Source organism: Stegodyphus dumicola, chromosome 8, assembly GCF_044657685.1.
Source record: "Stegodyphus dumicola isolate Sdum_Otavi_A_Nest chromosome 8, ASM4465768v1".
Lineage (NCBI taxonomy): Eukaryota > Metazoa > Arthropoda > Arachnida > Araneae > Eresidae > Stegodyphus > Stegodyphus dumicola.
This window is the reverse complement of record NC_140775.1, coordinates 93,288,181-93,305,043: the sequence shown is the minus strand read 5'-3', so window position 1 is coordinate 93,305,043 and position 16,863 is coordinate 93,288,181.

Sequence of the window (16,863 nt, the reverse complement as noted above, 5' to 3'; positions counted from 1 at the left end):
TGAGGGAGTCTTTAAGGTTTGCGTTTCTTTTCATGTTAAAAAATAAAACCTTCAAAGGACTGCAATTTTAGTCAACATCATTATTTTAAATAAAGTACAGCCAATAATTCTATTCATTTATTCAAACAAATTCTGCACCATTATTTATTTTTCGAATCCTCGTATTCTGTGGAAACATTAGAAGAGCCGCAGTTTATTATGTACAAGAAATTCTAAAATCATTCATTAAAAAAAAAAAAAAAAAAAAAAGCTTGAAGAAGCATGTAATAATTATTTTCGACTGAAAAACATCCTTCTTTCTTTTCTTCAGTTTCTGTGACAAAAAGAATCTTCAGGTGTGCGTAAGTCTTGACAAAATTAGAGCAGTAATTTTTAACTACAGACTATTATTATAAGCAAACACAAGATCGATCGTGACATTTCTTCTCCTATTACAGAATAAACAACTAACAAGATCGTTCTGAAAAATTAATTGCGGATGCTGCTATTGGATACAGATAGAGTAGCAAGTGATTTTCAAAAAAGTAATTAAATGTCGCGAACCGACTGAGAGAGGGGATGTATATTCAGTAACGTTAGTAAAAAAATAACGAATTTGTGAAAGAATATTAATCGAAAATATTTCTCAGTACATGACGATTCTTTCAATTTTGACGTTTCTTTACACATTTTCAGTTCATAGTTATGCAGACATACCTCGTTTCGTTGCACTTAAAATTAGAATGAACAGCCTATTTTTACAAATCTAAAATTTAAACAATACTTGTGTTAGCGCATTGCAAAAGCAGGTGAACAGCTACAGGTACCACATATCTTTCTCTATCATCAATCTCTCGAGAGGAATTTAGTCTCGCCTAGCATTTGAGTATCCCCTTATTGCGCTGACACAGTACGCTTATAAACAATTCTGCCGTCTCAGGGATTCGAGCCCTGGCGCATCGAGTATGGGAGAAAGCGGTCACTACCCATTACACTGGCTGGATGGCCAACAAAAAACGTAGTACTCACGTATTTTGTAAGTCAACATTTGTTTCAACGTAAACTAGTACCTGAGTAGGGCTTGATTACTGTTTAGACCCAAACGGCCAGGGTATAGAGACCTAGATTTGAAGAAATCCTCAAATCATCTTTTTATGCCTCCTAACCCAGTTGTTCTTTCATGGAAAAGAGGAAAGTGACCACTGAAGTGCTCTGAAAGAGCTTTTTGTCTAGGATATAAGGGTGTCTTAATCGACCGCCGAGTCCAGATAGATAATATCTATCCATTGCATTATGCCGAATGTGCCGCAGTCTTTTCTTTCTAGGCAGAAATACATCAGAAGCGATCAATGTATGTGCAGTAATTAATCGCTCGTGTAAAAGTCCCTAATTGACGAGGGTCATAATACGTACAATAAGGAATCGGTGAACACTTCAACTGAAGAGGTCCTGGAATTAACTGAAGAATTTTCATCCGAAGAAATTGAACTGAAGAAATTCCAACTGAGGAATACAGTGGAACATCATGTTGATTTTGTATTATGCCTTTAAGAAACGGTGCAACACGAATTCTTTCCTGGTTATGGTATGGTAAATTCAAAATGTTTTGGGAGTGCTCTTACGGTGAATAGGCTACTAAGTGCGAAGAAAAGGGTCCAGATTGTAGAATTCCAAAAATAATTTAACCATGTGGATTGTACTTCCAATGCAATCGCTGAGAATGCACAAATCTGAGAAATCAAAGAATTTTGAACACACACATACACATATAAAGAGAAAAAAGAAAGAAAGAAAAGAAAGAAAAACAATACGCTTCTCGTGTTTCTCTTGCGCTTAAATCTGGCTGTAGCAAATTTCTCCGTTTTTACATTATTGAGGATATCTAACAAGAAACGCATATGATGCTGAGGCAGTTTTTGGAAAATAACAGCTGGAGAACACTGTAACATTCCCGTTAATGATGGGATGTTTTATACTTGCAAGAGAGAAGTAACTGATTGTGAAAGCGAGTTGCTTAACTTTCACCACATTAGTTTGAATAGTAGCACGTAATAAATAGTACCGAAGACTAAGAAAAGAAGATTTCATGTTTGAGCACTACGCTTTTTCATATCCTTCATCAAATGCGATATATTTTACTATGCAATATATTTCGTAATTAAAATCCAGGATTCCATAATCTTCAAAACGCCTCATATGGAAATGGGAGGGAGTTTTAAGCATTAATCAAAAACATTCAGAACTGCCACTCAAAAGTGATGACAGAAAATGAGTTTTAAAATTAAACTTTATGCTCGATAATTCTATAATATCGGAAAACGGAAAATAGATTTCTTGCAAAATGAATTCTTTTACAGATCGAAATATTTAAACGAAAGAGCAACGTAAGAAACATTAGAAGAGAGATTTTAAATTAAATTCGATTTTCAACAATGTCACGAGCTGCGTAGTGGAGATTTTATGTTTTTATTTATTCGGTAAAATTAAATATTAATAATTTTAAAGCGAATATGTTTTGAAAGTTCTTCTATTAACAATTGCTGTTAAACAATTTTTTAAAATATTTTTTAAAGATTCCAAATTAGTACTGTTTTATGCAATAAGCTTTTATTTAAACTACATTCTAATCGGGTTTTGAATCTAATTTCCTTCGGTGATACGATGGTAAAATGAGCACATGGTAAACGCATATATATATTAATAGTATAAAAATATAATATATATGATGGTTTTGATTTTTAATAAAATTAGAACTCGCATATATGTTATATCTTTAAGAAATAGTTTAGCATTGTTAGATGAAAGCAAAGTTTAGAGATGTTATTTAGGCATAGAAGTTAAACAGCTCGTAACACGTGGGGAAATTGCAATGTGTTTTTAATGGAATAATCCTACAGGTATATATTTTATCGTCTGAATAGAATTAGATCTGTGAACTTCACAAATTAAAACTTCCTTTCCTCCTACTTATTTTCAATGTGGAGAAATGTTTCGACATTAGAAGTCTATAATCTCGTATTCATCGTTTTACGGTTACGTAACTTTACTCCACAAAGTTGGCATTCATTAAGACTACCCAGAAATATATGACATTTCTAATATTGAGTGCTGCTGCCAAGGTATTTTATATTTGTTTCAGTTTCCAACAGCTTCTTTTCGATTAACAAGATAAATCATTTAAAAACAACGTATGAACTCCTTCACGCATTAGTAGTGTTAAAAAGTTCGCATCGTTAAAATAAGAGGTTTCAAACGCTATATCTTATGAAAAATTACTTTCATATTTTCTGATTATTATAGTTTAATTCAATTTACATTATTATTTTAAATAATTTTCCTGATAATTGTAAAAGAATACGGAAAATTTAGCAAAATATAATAAAACACTTTAAAAAGTATTCTTTTAGGCTATTCAGTAAGGAAACTGGAAAAGCTGTATTAAAAATTACGTGCATGAACAATATGATTGTCGTATCGGATATTGATAATCACACTGCGACCAAATACGATTTTTGTCGAATATGCAAAAATTCACGAGTATAGCCGATATACTTGTTATGTGTTCGATCGACATCATTGTTGCTAGATATAAAAAATAACGCATGCCAATATCATTGTCGTGTCGGACATGTTTAATAGTTCGATCCGGGGTTCGAATCCCGGCGAATAGTCTGGCTGCGTAGCGGTTTCGTGGTTCCTCCATGTGTAATATGCATACGAGCCAGTTTTCTTCTGAAAGTCCTCCATGAGGGCATCCTTTCCCATATGTGATCACCCCTTGAAACCTTTGCCATAATCAAATGAACAACACTTGTTGGAAATGCAAGATATTAAAAATAACGCATTTGAATCATGATATTATTTTCAGGTCAGAATAGCAAGATATAAAAAACATTATCAGTGCGACCAATATCATTGTCGTATCGGTTATGCAAAACATTAAAAAATCACTTATAGTGCCGATATCATTGTCGTGTACCGTATGCAATACGATGACCTCAAGATACCAATAACTGGTGTTAGTGGGCCTGCGACAGACATATAAACACAAGAAATAGTTCTAAAAGATGTGTGTCTTAAAACAATACACTAAGCAAGGGCAGTGACGTGTATTGAAATTTTTATCAATTGAAAGTTACCAAAAATTACCGACAATGAACTCAATAAATGAAATAAATGTGACAGTTCCATAGAAGTTCTTATTAGTACTTTAATCAAACTATTACTTCAATGCATTATTACAAATTCCCACTTGCAACCTATTTAGATTATATATAATTGCATAGAAAATTTATTGTCAAACAACCTTTAATGTAATTTTTATATAATTCCCATTATATAACTCTGTTGTTATTTCACTTTATTTTGCCTGGCTTATTCATAATAATATATAGGCCCACCAGCGGCCAAGCGGTAAAGTCGCTGAACACTGGTAGTTCGGTCCGAGTTTCGAATCCCGCGAACGGGCTGGCTGCATGGACGTTTCGTGGTTTTCCTCATGTGTAACGAGTATACGAGCCAGTTTCCCTTAGAAAGTTCTCCACGAAGGCATCCCTACCTTAGGCAGGTAGCCCTCGAGGCTTTGCCATAATCACACACACATAATAGTATCTGTCTTTTCATAACAGCGCTATATCCTTTGAGCATTTTAGCAAGATTTTTCACAGTTGGCAACGTATCAATTTCTACAAAATGAGTTTTCAGAAATTTAGTTCCCATATTTCTTTTAAAGTAACTTAAACTCAGTTTTGTAATATTTTTATGATAATCCTTAAATATGAAGACGAGTATAAATTCCCTGTAACCGAAACCAAATGCAAAGAATTTTTCTGATAAGATGAGAAATAGATAAAATTTGCAATATTCTTGAATTTCTTCGAACATCTAAGGGTTTAATTATGTAACTGTACAGATGCAGGAAAGAAAAATCAATAGAAAGGAAAAAGAAAATAGAATCGAAGATACTCGAATAAAATGGAACAAATAATAAAACTAGCGAGAACGAATTCTTAACAAGATGCCTATCAAACCAAAAATGCGATCAACTGAAAATAAAAATGCTAAAAATCAATATTATATTTTTCTTTAATGGAAAAGGTATTCTGAAATGACTGTTCCTAAGATTTCCGCATGCACTTACAAAGATGAAAGAAAAAGAAGAGAAAATGGATTTTATTCTTTGAGAAGGATATTTCATAAATACTTTTTCTTACTACTTCAAAATCTAGAATATATGAAACATATGTAAATAAAGCACGCGAGAGTTATCAACCTGAGAATGATATCTTTTATAGAAGAATACCTACTATATATTAAGAAAAATTAAACAAACTTGTAAACAAGATAGATTGGTTTGCTTTGAATCTGCGTGTTTATATATTTTTTTTTATTTATTTATCACATTTCAAAGGAAATACATTATTTTTATTTAGTAATAGCTTTCCTTTGAAAATTCTATCTCGGTAAAATAGTATGCAGAGACAACACGATCATGCTTTGGAAACCGACGGACAAGACTAACGGAAAATATCTGGAAGCTGTTCTTCGCAAAAGTTACTTCTGCACAAATCGCAAAATCTTTAATTATTTTTCCAAGCGCCCTAGCAAGAGATTAAGGAGATTCGCACAGTATTGCCATTTAACAACGCATAAGATTTTTAATTGAATTAATCAAGTTACTGATCAGTAAAAGAAATGATTTAAAGCAATAACGTAAATTTGCATTTCACATTTTTAATTCTATGCATAATTAATATAATTGAAAGTAAATTTTATTTACAATATATCCAACTAATAATTTTCATGAACCCGTGCAGCTTCAATGTAATTAAGAAGATATATTTTTAAACCATACGTCATGCATGCGTTTTAATTTTTTTTTAAGTGAACCTCGTGAGGGTATCGCCACCTTTCAGAACGCTTCTGTTTATGTGAATACTGGTAATTACCTTGTACTGCGTCAGAGTGGCAGAACTCTTATGACGACCATGCTCATGCAATGGTCTCACCATTATACCGCAAATGTACATAAGAAGGTGTGGCTTTATTTTTTATAGTTTTATATACGCTTGTTTTTCCACATCCGCAATAGTTACAAATAGCTGAAGTTACGAATGGCATTTCATAATGAAACTAACCCAGTGAGATTCCTCGCAGAACAATTATATCTATAATGATGTAATTCTGGCACTGCAGTCCAAAAACTATATTTAAAAATTATACTGATTTAAGGTAATTACCACGATTCAATTAATCAAACCATTACCACGAGTCAAAATAATCAAACATTTGAAAGCTGCTGCATTTCAAGGTAAAGTCGCTGAACACTGGTAGTTCGGTCCAAGGTTCGAATCCCTCGAACGGGCTAGCTGCATGGGCGTTTTCGTGTTTTTCCCCATGTGTAACATGTATACGAGCCAGTTTCCCTTAGAAAGTTCGCCACGAAGGCATCCCTTCCCTTAGGCAGATAGCCCTCGAGGCTTTGCCATAATCACATATACACGTAATGAACAACAATGGATTTTAAACGCCCTAAACATTCCTTCCAAAAAGGTTTCATTCCATTCCAACAAACTTTAGATTAGTATCATATAAAATACGAATTGCAACATTTTTATTATTTAAATTCACAAAACCCTGGGATTTCGATAAAGTGAAAACAGAAATTTTTTAAAGATAATATACTATAAAATATGTCTAATTTATCTTGTTTAATGGCAAAGCCGCTACAAAATATACTATCTCTGTCCCGTAATACTAGTAGCAAATGAATATTTAGACGGAAATTATTAGTGAATACAGCTGTATGTTACGTTGCAGCTCAAAATTGCTAAGCCTTTAATCAAATTTAATGTTTCATGATATCTGTCATTTTAACACATCTTTCGATTTTTAAGTTAACCTAAATATTACGAACTGTAACTATATTTTCTAATTTCATCCGCTGATCGGAATTAATTGTTCATTTCAGATGAATATAAACCAGTGGTAAAAGTAAGATGAAACAAAGAGAGTTTTCAAGCAAACATCGAGTTGCGATTGTCCTTTGATTCTTGGTGCATCAAAAGGAAAATTCAAAGATGCAGAAAGGCTCATGTATGCTAGCTTCAAAACAATTCAAGTGAAACAGAACAAACCAAGAATTTAATGGAGTAGAGAAATTATTGAAAAATGCAGAAACTTACCTGAACACTTAAAATAAAAATTCGGAGTAATATATTTCATTTATTGCTTAATTTAAACTAGATTTTTTATAGTAGATGTTGCGTTCTATATTTATTTCCTTTTGCTACTATTATTATGGGACTAATTAAATTCATCAGCTTCTACTATTATTATGAGACAGAAAGAGTACGATTGAGGAATTCAAGGGGAAATTTTTTTCACCCTTATTTCGTTGTTAAAGGAGAAAAGGAAACCTCCATCACAGTAACAGCTTTTGCGAGACATTTCTACCACATTAACATTAAAAGCTATAAGAATATTAACACTGATTGGTACTTCCGTTGTGGCTTGTTTGATATGCGTCATAAGATGCCAGGCGATCGATCGAAATATTCACGCAAGTTGATGAGATACTGTAGGAAAGACTACAGTACAAAAACTAGTTACAGGGAGATTGGTTACAACTGGCTTTATTTATCACATACCTTCGCGATGTTGCGATCAATATGTAATAATTGTAACATGTTTTCATGGGAACATATTGGTCTACCTGGGCGGTATTTTATTTACTTTTTGTGGGTTATAGAGCAATAAAAGCTTCTTGTGTTTTATTATTTGCGCAAAATATCACGTTATTCATCTCAGTGGTATTACTGTATGGTTTTTCATTCTATGTATCAGTGATATCGAGATTTTATTCGATCGAACTTATTAATTATAAAATTGATTTTATTTCCATTGTTTCAAGGTTTCGTAAAGTTCTTGTGCAAATTTAAATGTTGTTAAGTGCGGGTGTACACATAATAAAAATGCACTGTGATTTTAAAAACAATAGTTTATTAATTTACAGTACATTTTTATCACACAAAAATCGAAGTCATTAACTTCAACTCTAGAACAAAGATTCTATCATGAGTGTATATAAATTATATTTTCTTCTATTATAAGACTGAATATCAGTGTAGTTATTTCTTAGTATGTTTCAACTGCTAGACCATTGTATTATTGTTTCATCCAGTCATATCTTAAAGTAAAACAGTGGAGAAAAAAAAAAGAAATTAGTTATTTAACTTACTTATTGTAACCTATAAATTTTAATTTGCTACATATTTCCTGGAAATTTACAACGAAATGCTGTAAACTGATCTGCTTTAATGTTAACATCGGAAGAAAATATGGAATATCACAACAGATGTATCAAATGCTGAAGCACAGGAAAATTTACACCTTCAGATTAGAAGTTATATGTATTTCAGTTCATCTAAGTTCATAATCATAGGTTAATGTGGTTTTATCGAAAATATACGCACATTGTTCTTTCAAAAATAAATAAATATATTAACTTTAATAAATGACCTGAAAAAGAAATTTATTTTCGAAAAAATTATAATGTGAAATGATTAAACACATTTGGCAAACCATAAGCGAGTCTGAATTAATATCATTTCTTTTCGATGTGGTTTAAAACACATTGGTCAAACTGTGTGCGCTCTTTGAAATTTCACGTCAAATATAAATCTCACGTTTTTGAAAAAAGGAAACAAATAAATATACTAATGCACAACACTGTTGGTCTGAAGACCACATATCCCACTTACTTCTGTTATAATCAACTAAAAAAACAGCCTCGGTTGGTGAATTAAATTTCTTTGAGACTTTTCATATCTGTAAAAATCTCTCTATGTTGATCTATATTTTTAACCCGTATTTCCCTCTTATTCGTGACAAAATAACTGCTAATCTCAATTTTTCATCCCTAGATGGCACTACTTGTTTTTATCTGTTTAACTATCCCGTTACTTTTCTTTTTCTCTTCAATATACTGGTGAACCTTGTGTTTACCAGCAAATTTTGAAATGGGATTAATCTCACTTTCTGTCTGTAATGCCTGACCAATAGCAGTGTGATTAAGCCTGCTGAATATTGGGAGTTCGATTTGGGTTTGATACCAAAGCTGGTTGCATGGTTGATTTTCGGAGTTTTCTCCATGTATAAAGATCCAAAAGATCCAGTTTCCCTTAGAAAGTCCTACCCGAAGGTCATGTATGATTTACCGTAATTAAAATGAACCAAACCAAATGTCTTTTAGTTTCTTGTTTTCATTTATTTATAGCTAAAAAAGGCGATCGTGTAGAATCGCTGAAAATGCTTCTGCAAAAGTAATACTGAATGGAATATAACGTTGTTTATCTGCACAGAATTGGTTAGCCTCTGTTTATTAATAACAAACATAAAATTTTTGTTTGCTATAAAAAGTCTTTAGCGAATGAATTTCGAATTTCCCATTATAGCACTTTAGTTTCAAGAGCTGTCAGTAGAGTACCGAGCATAACTGGCACACGGGGCGCAATATCTTTTTGGAGTCCCCCTGAACAACATCTAGTAATGTAATATACAGAATATACTCATAATAAGAATGTAATACAACTAATAATGCAATATCTGCCTTAAAATACTCTATAATATATTACGAATAGTTACCACCTCACTACACTTCTACAAAATGGTATACAGTTTTTCAGGATAACAGGCTCAGGTTAGGCTTTAAATTTGAGACAAAAAATCTAGTTAAAAAAAATCAAGCCTTGGATTGGATTCGAAATTTTATCTGTGCCAGTGGAAAAGTCAGATATAGAGCTCATTTAGAATTAGTTAAAAAGATATTATTTATTTTCTATATTTATACAATTGTTTTAAAAAACAGTTTTTAAACAATGTAAAAATTAATATATATTATATATAAGTATATATATTTATTGATAATAATATAATTTCCTGATACATTAATATAATTAATTACTATGCATACATATTTCTTGTCTTTGATGAAAAAAAAATTATCAATTCCTTTAGCAAAGTCGATTATTTCAAATTTTTCTCTTTCCACATTTAAAAATGCTACGCCACTTCGGCAATGTTGTCCCAGCGTCGATCGTAGATATGCAAAAATTAATTTTAATATGCTGAATGAATGTTTACAGCTAACAATTCATGCTACTAAAATACTAAATAGTATTTGAAGTGAGACTCTTAATATTGGAAAAAAAATATTTCATATGAGATCATAAAATTAAGAAGCTATAATGGAGTTTTATCTTCAGTTTCTTTTCTGCTGCGAAGTAACATCTTGAAGTCACATATAACATAGAGTTCTGTTCCATTAAATTCTGTATTAGAAAATTCACCAAAATTTTTACAATTATTTTCAAAATAGTTAACATTGTCCTTGTTTAATATATTTTCCACGAAATTCGAAATTTGGAATTAAATTGTGTACTTATTTCAAGTTGAAGATAATCAAAAAACACTTTTCATATGGCGAGAAATTTCACTTTCTGCGGAAAGGTCAACATCCCTAGCCGATTCTCCGGGAACCTTTCAGCGTCTTCTTACACGGATTGTTGTAATCGTAGCCACATTTTCCCAAAGAGATTTAGCTTCTTCCATTTCCTCTTCACAGACCTCGTCTCGAATTTCTACAAGATCAGTCGCTAATGATTCAAGATCATGCTACACTTCTAAAATTTATTTTAGGATCTTGTAATCTGACCTGCACACGGTCAGTTCTCCTCAAGAGTTTATGCCAGAAATGGAGTTAAGAAATTAAAATTAAGTGAATTTTGCAATAAAATTATAGCTTCATTTCTGGTGTCGTAGAACTGTCCTCTGCTACTTTTCTACTTGTTCTACTACTTCTTCCAGCTTGTCGACAGTTAAACTAACCGCTTGTGCTCTGGCACTCCATCTTGTTTCAGATTCTTGTTTAACAGTTTTCTTTAAATCATGTTTTAATTCCCATTGTAATGTTGAACGTGAGAAAAGAGGTATATATTTCCAACTATTCCAAAACAACGACGAGATCTTAACTGCAGTAACTCTTACTAAATTTAGCGAGTGGTTATCACAGTTTATAAATAAGGTTTCATTATTTTTTTATAGTTCTCTGTTGAACGCCAGATATGTGACCTGACATCACAGCAGCGTTATCAAGACATTGAGATCTACAGTTTGTTAATGAAATCTGATCGGAATTTAATTTTTCTAAAATTGTATTTTCAACTGAGGCTTCATCTTTAGCATGTATTTCAATAAAGCCCCAGAAAGATTCTTTGACAGAAAACTGTTTTGCTGGTAAAATAAATACATACAGGCCTAAAGACTTGCGACATTTATTCTCGATGAGCGATATCAGGAAATGAATCAAATAAAAATCCATAATATTTGTTTCTTTTGATGTCACTTATTAGTTGAATATTAGAGTTTGGCTGCCGAATTAATAATAGTTCAAGGACGAAGAGCTTATATTATAATAAAAAGATAATCTGATAATCATTAACTATTTAATTTTTAAATCATTAATGATTTTAATATTTTAGAATAAATAAATGAATAAAATGATTTTAATAATCATTTTAGCCATTTATTTACTTTTGTTCCTCTTTCCTGACGGTCTTCCGTAGGGATTTGACACTTCTAACTTTAGAACTTAAACCCTGCGGCATTCTACAGAATACCTATGCATTTTATAGAATGTCTGGCGTTTTAGGCAAAGTACGAAATATAGGAGTTATTATGTTATCGGCAAAGTATGAAACGGAGCCATATGTATTACGTTCCTGTTAACTATAATTTGGTATTATGTACTGAGTTTGCTAATAGATGGCGGTAGTCTTTATTTGTAAAAGAGATTGTGATGATATTATTTGTGTATACATAGTAATTCGTTTAAGAAAGTTTCTGAATAAACGTTACATTATTACCTTGAATTCGATCCAGTCTAATGCATTACAGACTTATACAGTTATTTCAGTTTCCATGTGATGCCACTTATCTCCATGTATTATGAATATTTATCAATAAAATTCTAAGAATTAATTAATTGAATTAAAAAAGACATTTCCGAAATCATTCTGCATCTTGACTACATTTTAATGATTTGAATGCTGCCTTTATTTTAACGCTAACTCTTACTCAAGTGGGCGCTGATTTTTGCTCACAGTTGACGCCAAAACATCACGGGATATTCACGATTATTCCAATTATTCCAATAATGTAACAAAAAATTATCGGATTGAAGTTTGCAATGAGTATGTGTGTTTAATTCTTTTATTTGTTCGTATTTTGTTGCCAGTTATTAACTTTTCGTTATACTGTATTACTCTGCACTTGTTTTAATTTATTTTCTCGCATATTTCCTCTCTTTCTTTGCTAGTTTTATTGTCTGAAAATCGAGAGGAGATAATAAGAATAATTTAATTTCCGTGAAAAGTAGTCCTGGATAACCAACATGTAATTATCACAATATTAATTATTTAAAGGAACCTACATCACAATAAAAACAAACAGTAATACTAACGTTACAGTATCTGATAAGATACCTCAATTTCTACTTTCCTGCAACTTGAATATCACACTGCTGCTCCTTAGGCCTCAGATGATCTATAAATAATTAGAGAAGGTGAACGTTCAGTTGGCACAGCGAAATCGTAGAAGTTTGTATTTGCTTTGCTGTGATTGGTTTGTTCTTGGAATAGGCTTGCGTAAATTTAAACAGTTAGAAGGGAAATGTTCGGCGGGACCTTTGCAGGTAGTTTGCGACGGTTTGTCTTTGTTAGTAACAGGAAAACAATCACTAAGTGGATGAATCCGTTTTAAAATTTAAAGAAACTCTCTCTGGAAGTGTTTAGTTAAAGGAAAATTACGCGAATATTTTCAAAATTTTCAGAATCTGAGGTTAAATGCTAGGGGGAATACGGAAGGGGGGAAATACGCAAAGAAAAAGGGTGTTGTAATTTATCGTAATTTTGTTATTATTTATCGTTCGAATTCGTTATTATTTTAAATAATTTGTATTATTTTAAATTTGTTGATGATAACTACATTTTATCCCTTTAATTATTTTATTATATTTTAGCATTTGTGCTTCTGTGTAGGTACACGTAGATACTGTGCAAATAAGTCAAGTCATATCGGAGGTATTGGTATAATCACTTTTTTTTTTATGTTATTTTCTAAAGTTTTTCTTTTTCAACTCGGGCCAACCTGTATACGTAGGTAAGTGAGGAAAATAATGCTTTCGGTCCCAAAAATTTATAAGTTTTATGTGAATAAGCACGAATTAGGATTCCCATAACATATTTTTATGATGATGTGTGTGTATCTGTACGTGTCTTGTAGCGAATTTTTCTTCCAGGATGTCTCTAATATCAAACTTCCAAAAAGATAGTAATTTGAAGACCCGAGATCGAATCCAAGCATGTATAGGACTAAATAAATAAGATATAAAACAGTAAAACTTAAAAATAATGATTCATAAATTATTAAGTTTTCAGTGAAAAAAAAACATATCTATAATAAGAGAAGCATAATTTTGGAATTGACAACCCGAATTTAAATAACAACTCGACGAAGCATTTGATCATTTAAAAATTTTAATTACCAGCTCTTTTGAAATTTTTTGATTAAGTCAAATGAATTTATAATCTAACCTAACTTTGCAGTAGTACATGGGTTTATATAAACAGGAGAGTAAAATATACTTTACATTAAAGCAGATACTTTTATCAGTATTGCAAATAAAAACAAACGTCGAATATACAGGCATTTTCTAACTCTCGACTTAATTGGATGGGGTATGCACTAAATTTCCAAAAACTTTTAAAAAAATTTGGTCGAATTCGAATTCAATTTTAAGTTTATTCGTCGCAGCGCAACGAGGATTTAAGGAAGAGGGAGAAGTGCACAACAAATAAGTAAAACGACGTGAATTCTTTCAGAAACACTTCGCCGCGCCATGGAAACTAAAATATATCAAAACAACACACCATGTTCTATGTTTTCGTGATGAGAAGGATTTACGAACAATATTTGAATTCCAAAGGATTAAATTACAGGAATAATAAAAGAAATGCCGAAATTCTCAGACGACATTTAGAAACTGGTCTAGGTATTTTCTCATTCAAAGAAAACAAAATAGTACAAATTGCCCTTTTTTGATTTATTTTATTTTATTTCTCATTTATTTATTTCTTAAAGGAAAGGGGAGAAATTTTTCTCTAGTTCATTGAATAAAAATTCAGTGTAATTTAATATAAAAGAAATTAGGGTTATGTTAATTTTAAATCCGTAAAAAACATCTAAACAAAGTTTACTGTGCTTGTTAGGAAAATACTGCAACGAGCATTCGTACTTAATAAATACAAATTAGCTTAGCAGAAAAGGAACAATATATATTAATAAAAATGCATATATATACTCGTAAAAAGAAATAAAATAATTTTTAATAATTTGCATCAAAATTGACTTAATGCATATAGTATATATTGCTTCAAAAGAATAAAGAAGTAAAGTTAAATTTAATTTCAAATAATTCTTTTGCGCCATTGCTGCAAGTAATGAAATTTGCATTTAACAAACATTCTCTATTCGTAAAAAGCAAATTTAAAATTAATTTAAATGAAATTTAATGCAAACAAATAAATAGTTAATTATTGTTGCGAACTAATCTACAATATCATTTAAATTTTTAGAGCATATGCAAATCAAGTGCAAGTATCAAAATCCATGAATAAATATAAAATTCTAAAAATTATTTAATCCTAAAAAATTTATTTACAGAAATGCATAAGTGAATCATTGTTGAGCAGGCAGGAGACAGACTTTTCAAGGAGAAATTGCCTCCAAACCTAACTCTTCAATCATTCAATTCGTGTTTCCTCATCCATGTAGACCAGGGTAAAAGTCAAAACCAAAAGTAATACCAAATGTGGTGAATTACGAAAAAGAAATTTAAACAAGTGGAATTTTGGGGAATCAGCAATTAAAAGACAAGAATTAAAATAAAAAAATTAAAAATAATAACAGAAAATCAAATTTTTAGTATAACTTATATATTGTTTCTTATAGTTAATGTCTAGTTTCTTTTTGATTTATATGCATAATTCGTGTAGGGGAAGTTTCTGTAGGCAAGAGTTTCTAAACTACTTTAGTTTTCTAAAAATTTGGTTCCTACTACTATTTTAATTTTAATTATTGTTTTTTAATTGCTAATTTCTCAAAATTCCACTTGTTTAAATCTCTTTTTTGTAATTCACCACATTTAGTATTACTTTTGGTTTTGACTTTTACCCTTGCCTACATGGATGACGAAACACATATTGAATGATTGAAGAGTTAGGTTTGGAGGCAACTTCTCCTTGATAAGTCTGTCTCCTACCTGCTCAACAATCATTCACTTATGCATTTTTCTAAATAATTTTTTAGGATTAAATAATTTTTGGAATTTTATATTTTTTCATGGATTTTGATACTTGCACTTGATTTACATATGCTCTAAGAATTTACGTGATATTGTAGATTAGTTCGCAGCAATAATTAATTATTTATTTGTTTGTATTAAATTTCATTTAAATTAACTTTAAATTTGCTTTTACGAATATAACATTTTTGTTAAATTCCCACAATATATATAATATATAGTATATCCCACAATATATATAATATATCCCACAATATATATAATATAATGGTTCTAATGACTGCGTTACTGTTTACATGAATAGAAATTATGGGTGCGCTTATAAGAAAAATGATATCTACTACTAAATACTAATATACGCTAACATAACAGAAATTGCTATAACATTAAAAATTATTATTGCATAACAACGCAATGCTATGTTATTCTATTCTATCACATTAGCATTTAAAAATAACTTATACAGTATTAAAATTACTAAAGATTATTATAAAAAGATGCAGTATCCTAAAATATAATTTCCTTTCGCGTATTTTAACTAGATCCATAATTTTATGTCAAACAGTCACTTAAACCATCTAACGAACCTTTAAGATTAGGTGTAAAAATAATAGACTGTGTGGCTGTAAATAATGCATGGTAACTGAACGTACAAGTAAGGGCACAAAATTTTTGTACAGCTATTTCTAACATGAGTACTCCAATTGTTCAGTATTCATTAGTTCATTTTCCTCTACGAAGCATTTACTATTCTATATTTATTTTTCTTCAGAAATTAAATGTTTTCAGAGATCAAAGATACAACAAATGCATATTTTTTTTAGTTTTGAGATTGTAAAATACTATGGAAATTCATTCAAAAGAGTCACGTGCTTAAATTTTAAGACTATAAGATTTCAGGAAGAAGACGATACCAGTTCTGTAAAATACAAAATTCTGTAAAATATAGTATTTTTTATAGAATTTATAGCATATTTTTTTACCCTTTACAAAATGGAAAGAAGTGGGCGGGACGACAAATTATCTTCGGCATTCATTTCTAAAGCTACAATGGTTCACAATCTCCAGGTAAAGAATCTGAAAGTGAGGGAAATTACACACCCTCATTTCCTATTCCCGATTCACTGTAACCGATGAAGTGACTACTTCCTGCGTAAAGCTGAAACATTCTTTTATTTCTAGACTATTACTCACGATCCACGGTGACAACAGAGTTTTACTTGTGCGAAGTTAGAACTCTTTAAAAAGAATTCTTAATTTAAAATCCTTTTGACACATAATAAAGAGTTTTTTAGATCAATACAACCCTAAAAAGAAATGAAATAGCTTGTGTAGGTACAAAAAGAATTTTTATATGTCTCCTCTAAAGGGCGGAGATATAGAGTATAAAAATGTCAAAACACAGAAGAAAACTGTAAATTTGTTTCCTTTTTCTGCAAGCCACGGTATTTGTAAGTTTTATT